Consider the following 8537-nt stretch of genomic DNA (forward strand, 5'->3'; position numbering starts at 1 on the left):
GAAGGTTTAAACTTGTAATCACTAGAACATAGTTTAGTTAATTCTAAACTTGTTCACAAACAAAAGTTAATCCTTCTAACTTGACTTTTAAAATCAACTAAAAACATGTTCTATATCTATATGATATGCTAACTTAATGATTTAAAACCTGGAAACACGAAAAACACCGTAAAACCGGATTTACGCCGTCGTAGTAACACCGCGGGCTGTTTTGGGTTAGTTAATTAAAAACTATGATAAACTTTGATTTAAAAGTTGTTATTCTGAGAAAATGATTTTTATTATGAACATGAAACTATATCCAAAAATTATGGTTAAACTCAAAGTGGAAGTATGTTTTCTAAAATGGTCATCTAGACGTCGTTCTTTCGACTGAAATGACTACCTTTACAAAAACGACTTGTAACTTATTTTTCCGACTATAAACCTATACTTTTCTGTTTAGATTCATAAAATAGAGTTCAATATGAAACCATAGCAATTTGATTCACTCAAAACGGATTTAAAATGAAGAAGTTATGGGTAAAACAAGATTGGATAATTTTTCTCATTTTAGGTACGTGAAAATTGGTAACAAATCTATTCCAACCATAACTTAATCAACTTGTATTGTATATTATGTAATCTTGAGATACCATAGACACGTATACAATGTTTCGACCTATCATGTCGACACATCTATATATATTTCGGAACAACCATAGACACTCTATATGTGAATGTTGGAGTTAGCTATACAGGGTTGAGGTTGATTCCAAAATATATATAGTTTGAGTTGTGATCAATACTGAGATACGTATACACTGGGTCGTGGATTGATTCAAGATAATATTTATCGATTTATTTCTGTACATCTAACTGTGGACAACTAGTTGTAGGTTACTAACGAGGACAGCTGACTTAATAAACTTAAAACATCAAAATATATTAAAAGTGTTGTAAATATATTTTTGAACATACTTTGATATATATGTATATATTGTTATAGGTTCGTGAATCAACCAGTGGCCAAGTCTTACTTTCCGACGAAGTAAAAATCTGTGAAAGTGAGTTATAGTCCCACTTTTAAAATCTAATATTTTTGGGATGAGAATACATGCAGGTTTTATAAATGCTTTACAAAATAGACACAAGTACGTGAAACTACATTCTATGGTTGAATTATCGAAATCGAATATGCCCCTTTTTATTAAGTCTGGTAATCTAAGAATTAGGGAACAGACACCCTAATTGACGCGAATCCTAAAGATAGATCTATTGGGCCTAACAAACCCCATCCAAAGTACCGGATGCTTTAGTACTTCGAAATTTATATCATATCCGAAGGGTGTCCCGGAATGATGGGGATATTCTTATATATATGCATCTTGTTAATGTCGGTTACCATGTGTTCACCATATGAATGATTTTTATCTCTATGTATGGGATGTGTATTGAAATATGAAATCTTGTGGTCTATTGTTACGATTTGATATATATAGGTTAAACCTATAACTCACCAACATTTTTGTTGACGTTTTAAGCATGTTTATTCTCAGGTGATTATTAAGAGCTTCCGCTGTCGCATACTTAAATAAGGACGAGATTTGGAGTCCATGCTTGTATGATATTGTGTAAAAACTGCATTCAAGAAACTTATTTTGTTGTAACATATTTGTATTGTAAACCATTATGTAATGGTCGTGTGTAAACAAGATATTTTAGATTATCATTATTTGATAATCTACGTAAAGCTTTTTAAACCTTTATTGATGAAATAAAGGTTATGGTTTGTTTAAAAATGAATGCAGTCTTTGAAAAACGTCTCATATAGAGGTCAAAACCTCGCAACGAAATCAATTAATATGGAACGTTTTTAATCAATAAGAACGGGACATTTCAGTTGGTATCCGAGCGTTGGTCTTAGAGAACCAGAAAATTTGCATTAGTGTGTCTTATCGAGTTTGTTAGGATGCATTAGTGAGTCTGGACTTCGACCGTGTTTTCTTTAAAAATGATTGCTTAACATTTTTGTTGGAAACTATATATTTTTAACATATGAATATTATGTGATATATTAATCTCTTAACGTGTTTGATATTATGTGATAGATGTCTACCTCTAGAACAAGTCCCATTGACTCACCTAATAATAATGAAGAGTCAAATGTAAATTGGAATGATTTGTGGACTGATTCACAAGTTCCCGAAGAGGAACCGGAAGAAGAGTCGGAACCGGAAGAAGAATCGGAACCGGAAGAAGAATCGGAACCGGATGAAGAAATAGAACCGGTGGGGGAAATAATAAAACGGTTAAGTAAAAGAAAATCCTCAACCAACCGACCAAAGTTAATTATGGTCAATGGTGTTTCCGCCAAGGAAGCAAAATATTGGGAGGATTACCAATTCTCCGATGAATCGGATTCCGACGAGAATTCCGATGATGTTATAGAAATTACCCCAACTGAATTTAAAAAGGCAAAAGAAAATAATAAGGGAAAGGGCATAAAAATAGAGAAATCTAATTCCAACCCCGATGAACTTTATATGTATCGTCAACCCCCGAAGTCCTTAAGTTGTAACAATGACCCGGGAACCTCTAAACCACCAGGTTTTTCTAAACCAATGTGGACAACGACGGCTCGTATTAGGGGAACATCATATATCCCTAGAAACTTGGCAAAATGAACCAAAACCGAAGAAGAAGAAACGAGCGAGTCGGAATAAGATAGTTGTATTCGTGTGGTGTAATATATGTAATATAGTGTTCTTATGCTTTATGATATATGTAAAAATTGCTTGTATTAATAAGTATTTTTTTATGAATCTAACTCTTGTCTATTTTACAGTTTAAAAACACAAAATGGATAGACAACCCAATATTTTAAGAGACCTACCCGGAGACATGATTGATGAAATCTTGTCTAGAGTCGGCCAGAATTCCTCGGCACAACTATTTAAGGCGAGATCAGTTTGTAAGACATTCGAAGAACGTTCCAAGAATGTCTTGGTTTATAAGAGACTTTCGTTTGAAAGATGGGGGATATCACATTGGGAAACCCATAAGTTACGATGTGTTTACTTTGACGCATATATTGTGGGGAACCCAAATGCTATTTTACGCAACGGGTTAAGAAATTATTTTGACTCAATATATCCGAATATTGGACTTCGTGATTTAGAAAAAGCGGCTAACATGCAACATAAAGAAGCATGTTATGCTTACGGATTAGTAATGTTCGCTTCTCACCAAAGTGAGAACAAGAACATCGGGCTACAACTATTAAACAAAACGTTTCCACAAGTGACGGAGTCGGTAATTGGGGTAAGAAATGAGGTTTTTAGATTATTACGGGACTGTTGGACATTACGTAACCCTCGTCCCTTTGACGACGTTACAACACGCTGTCTTATCAACGGCCATAACGGTTATGTTGCACAAGACCAAGGATGGGAAGTAGTCCTAGTAAAACCAGAATGCATGACCTGTTTCTGGACGTATGAATTACGTGTCTTTATTGCCTTTGCTGAACGACTTGTGTACTAGCTAGAATTGTCTTCACAACTATCTTGTATCAAAGTTATTGTGTGCTATATTTCATGCTTTATGTAAAATAAGCGGTATTGTAAGTTTGTAAAATATTGTATAAAAGTTTGAACGCGAAATATTATTATAATCAGTTTTTCATATAGAATTGTAGTAGTTGAATTGTATATTAGCTACTAAGTATGAACTTAACGGGTAGGTACTACCCGAATTTAAACTTATAAAACGCTAATATGAAAAAAAAGCTTTTATAAATGAGTTCATATTATGCTACGAAATACTATTAACTACTCTTAATATTCTGTATGATTAACTTGTTCCATTTAACTATTTTGAAGGAAATGGCACCGACTACTCGACACACTGTGAATATGAATGAAGAGGAATTCCATACTTTTCTAGCTTCAAACATAGCCGCAGTACAGGCTGCGCTACATACCAACAATAACCTTGGATCTAGCAGTACAGGAAATCGTGTAGGATGCACCTACAAAGAATTCACTGCCTGCAAACCTTTGGAATTTGATGGAACCGAAGGACCGATCGGATTGAAACGGTGGACCGAGAAGGTCGAATCGGTGTTTGCCATAAGTAAGTGTACTGAAGAGGACAAAGTAAAGTATGCTACGCATACCTTCACAGGTTCTGCGTTAACATGGTGGAATACCTATCTAGAGCAAGTGGGACAAGACGATGCGTACGCACTACCGTGGTCAGCATTCAAGCACTTGATGAACGAGAAGTACCGTCCCAGAACCGAGGTCAATAAGCTCAAGACAGAACTTAGAGGGTTACGAACCCAAGGATTTGATATTACCACGTACGAAAGACGATTCACAGAATTGTGCCTATTGTGTCCGGGAGCATTCGAAGATGAGGAAGAGAAGATCGACGCGTTTGTGAAAGGATTACCGGAAAGAATCCAAGAAGATATAAGTTCACACGAACCCGCCTCCATACAACAGGCATGTAGAATGGCTCACAAACTCGTGAACCAAATTGAAGAAAGAATTAAAGAACAGACTGCTGAAGAGGCCAATGTGAAGCAAGTCAAAAGAAAGTGGGAGGAAAACGGTGATAAGAATCACCAATACAACAACAATAGCAATTACAACAATAATCGCAACAATTATCCCAACAATCGCAACATCAATCACAACTACAACAAACGGCCCAACAACAACAACAACAACAGCAACTACAACAATCATCCCAACAACAATAATAACCGCAACAACAACAACAATCAAAAGCAGCTATGCCAAAGGTGTGAAAAGAATCACTCGGGGTTCTGCACCAAATTTTGCAACAAGTGTAAAAGAAATGGTCATATCGCGGCGAAGTGTGAGGTCTACGGACCAGGGGTTAATAGAACGAAAGGAACAAATGGTGTCGGAATGAGTAATGGCGGAGCAAGTAGTGTCGGAGCAAGTTATGCCAATGTAGTTTGTTATAAATGTGGAAAACCAGGCCACATTATTAGAAATTGCCCGAACCAGGAGAACACGAATGGACAAGGCCGTGGAAGAGTTTTCAATATTAATGCGGTAGAGGCACAGGAAGACCCGGAGCTTGTTACGGGTACGTTTCTTATTGACAATAAATCTGCTTACGTTTTATTTGATTCTGGTGCGGATAGAAGCTATATGAGTAGAGATTTTTGTGCTAAATTAAGTTGTCCATTGACGCCTTTGGATAGTAAATTTTTACTCGAATTAGCAAATGGTAAATTAATTTCAGCAGATAATATATGTCGGAATCGAGAAATTAAACTGGTTAGCGAAACATTTAAGATTGATTTGATACCAGTAGAGTTAGGGAGTTTTGATGTGATAATCGGTATGGACTGGTTGAAAGAAGTAAAAGCGGAGATCGTTTGTTACAAAAATGCAATTCGCATTATACGAGAAAAAGGAAAACGCTTAATGGTGTACGGAGAAAAGGGCAACACGAAGCTACATCTTATTAGTAATTTGAAAGCACAAAAACTAATAAGAAAAGGTTGCTATGCTGTTCTAGCACACGTTGAGAAAGTACAAACTGAAGAAAAGAGCATCAATGATGTTCCCATTGCAAAAGAATTTCCCGATGTATTTCCGAAAGAATTACCGGGATTACCCCCACATCGATCAGTTGAATTTCAAATAGATCTTGTACCAGGAGCTGCACCAATAGCTCGTGCTCCTTACAGACTCGCACCCAGCGAGATGAAAGAACTGCAAAGCTAATTACAAGAACTTTTAGAGCGTGGTTTCATTCGACCAAGCACATCACCGTGGGGAGCTCCTGTTTTGTTTGTCAAGAAGAAAGATGGTACATTCAGGTTGTGTATCGACTACCGAGAGTTGAACAAACTTACCATCAAGAACCGCTACCCACTACCGAGAATCGACGACTTATTTGATCAACTACAAGGCTCGTCTGTTTATTCAAAGATTGACTTACGTTCCGGGTATCATCAAATGCGGGTGAAAGAAGATGATATTCCAAAGACTGCTTTCAGAACACGTTACGGTCATTACGAGTTTATGGTCATGCCGTTTGGTTTAACTAATGCACCAGCTGTGTTCATGGACCTTATGAACCGAGTGTGTGGACCATACCTTGACAAGTTTGTCATTGTTTTTATTGATGACATACTTATTTACTCAAAGAATGACCAAGAACACGGTGAACATTTGAGAAAGGTGTTAGAAGTATTGAGGAAGGAAGAATTGTACGCTAAGTTTTCAAAGTGTGCATTTTGGTTGGAAGAAGTTCAATTCCTCGGTCACATAGTGAACAAAGAAGGTATTAAGGTGGATCCGGCAAAGATAGAAACTGTTGAAAAGTGGGAAACCCCGAAAACTCCGAAACACATACGCCAGTTTTTAGGACTAGCTGGTTACTACAGAAGGTTCATCCAAGACTTTTCCAGAATAGCAAAACCCTTGACTGCATTAACGCATAAAGGGAAGAAATTTGAATGGAATGATGAACAAGAGAAAGCGTTTCAGTTATTGAAGAAAAAGCTAACTACGGCACCTATATTGTCATTGCCTGAAGGGAATGATGATTTTGTGATTTATTGTGATGCATCAAAGCAAGGTCTCGGTTGTGTATTAATGCAACGAACGAAGGTGATTGCTTATGCGTCTAGACAATTGAAGATTCACGAACAAAATTATACGACGCATGATTTGGAATTAGGCGCGGTTGTTTTTGCATTAAAGACTTGGAGGCACTACTTATATGGGGTCAAAAGTATTATATATACCGACCACAAAAGTCTTCAACACATATTTAATCAGAAACAACTGAATATGAGGCAGCGTAGGTGGATTGAATTATTGAATGATTACGACTTTGAGATTCGTTACCACCCGGGGAAGGTAAATGTGGTAGCCGATGCCTTGAGCAGGAAGGACAGAGAACCCATTCGAGTAAAATCTATGAATATAATGATTCATAATAACATTACTACTCAAATAAAGGAGGCGCAACAAGGAGTTTTAAAAGAGGGAAATTTAAAGGATGAAATACCCAAAGGATCGGAGAAGCATCTTAATATTCGGGAAGACGGAACCCGGTATAGGGCTGAAAGGATTTGGGTACCAAAATTTGGAGATATGAGAGAAATGGTACTTAGAGAAGCTCATAAAACCAGATACTCAATACATCCTGGAACGGGGAAGATGTACAAGGATCTCAAGAAACATTTTTGGTGGCCGGGTATGAAAGCCGATGTTGCTAAATACGTAGGAGAATGTTTGACGTGTTCTAAGGTCAAAGCTGAGCATCAGAAACCATCAGGTCTACTTCAACAACCCGAAATCCCGGAATGGAAATGGGAAAACATTACCATGGATTTCATCACTAAATTGCCAAGGACTGCAAGTGGTTTTGATACTATTTGGGTAATAGTTGATCGTCTCACCAAATCAGCACACTTCCTACCAATAAGAGAAGATGACAAGATGGAGAAATTAGCACGACTGTATTTGAAGGAAGTCGTCTCCAGACATGGAATACCAATCTCTATTATCTCTGATAGGGATGGCAGATTTATTTCAAGATTCTGGCAGACATTACAGCAAGCATTAGGAACTCGTCTAGACATGAGTACTGCCTATCATCCACAAACTGATGGGCAGAGCGAAAGGACGATACAAACGCTTGAAGACATGCTACGAGCATGTGTTATTGATTTCGGAAACAGTTGGGATCGACATCTACCGTTAGCAGAATTTTCCTACAACAACAGCTACCATTCAAGCATTGAGATGGCGCCGTTTGAAGCACTTTATGGTAGAAAGTGCAGGTCTCCGATTTGTTGGAGTGAAGTGGGGGATAGACAGATTACGGGTCCGGAGATTATACAAGAAACTACCGAGAAGATCATCCAAATTCAACAACGGTTGAAAACCGCCCAAAGTCGACAAAAGAGCTACGCTGACATTAAAAGAAAAGATATAGAATTTGAAATTGGAGAGATGGTCATGCTTAAAGTTGCACCTTGGAAAGGCGTTGTTCGATTTGGTAAACGAGGGAAATTAAATCCAAGGTATATTGGACCATTCAAGATTATTGATCGTGTCGGACCAGTAGCTTACCGACTTGAGTTACCTCAACAACTCGCGGCTGTACATAACACTTTCCACGTCTCAAATTTGAAGAAATGTTTTGCTAAAGAAGATCTCACTATTCCGTTAGATGAAATCCAAATCAACGAAAAACTTCAATTCATCGAAGAACCCGTCGAAATAATGGATCGTGAGGTTAAAAGACTTAAGCAAAACAAGATACCAATTGTTAAGGTTCGATGGAATGCTCGTAGAGGACCCGAGTTCACCTGGGAGCGTGAAGATCAGATGAAGAAGAAATACCCGCATCTATTTCTAGAAGATTCGTCAACACCTTCAACAGCTTAAAATTTCGGGACGAAATTTATTTAACGGGTAGGTACTGTAGTGACCCGAACTTTTCCATGTTTATATATATTAATTGAGATTGATATTTACATGATTAAATGT

This window comes from Rutidosis leptorrhynchoides, chromosome 2 (genome assembly GCF_046630445.1).
Source record: "Rutidosis leptorrhynchoides isolate AG116_Rl617_1_P2 chromosome 2, CSIRO_AGI_Rlap_v1, whole genome shotgun sequence".
Classification (NCBI taxonomy): Eukaryota; Viridiplantae; Streptophyta; class Magnoliopsida; order Asterales; family Asteraceae; genus Rutidosis; species Rutidosis leptorrhynchoides.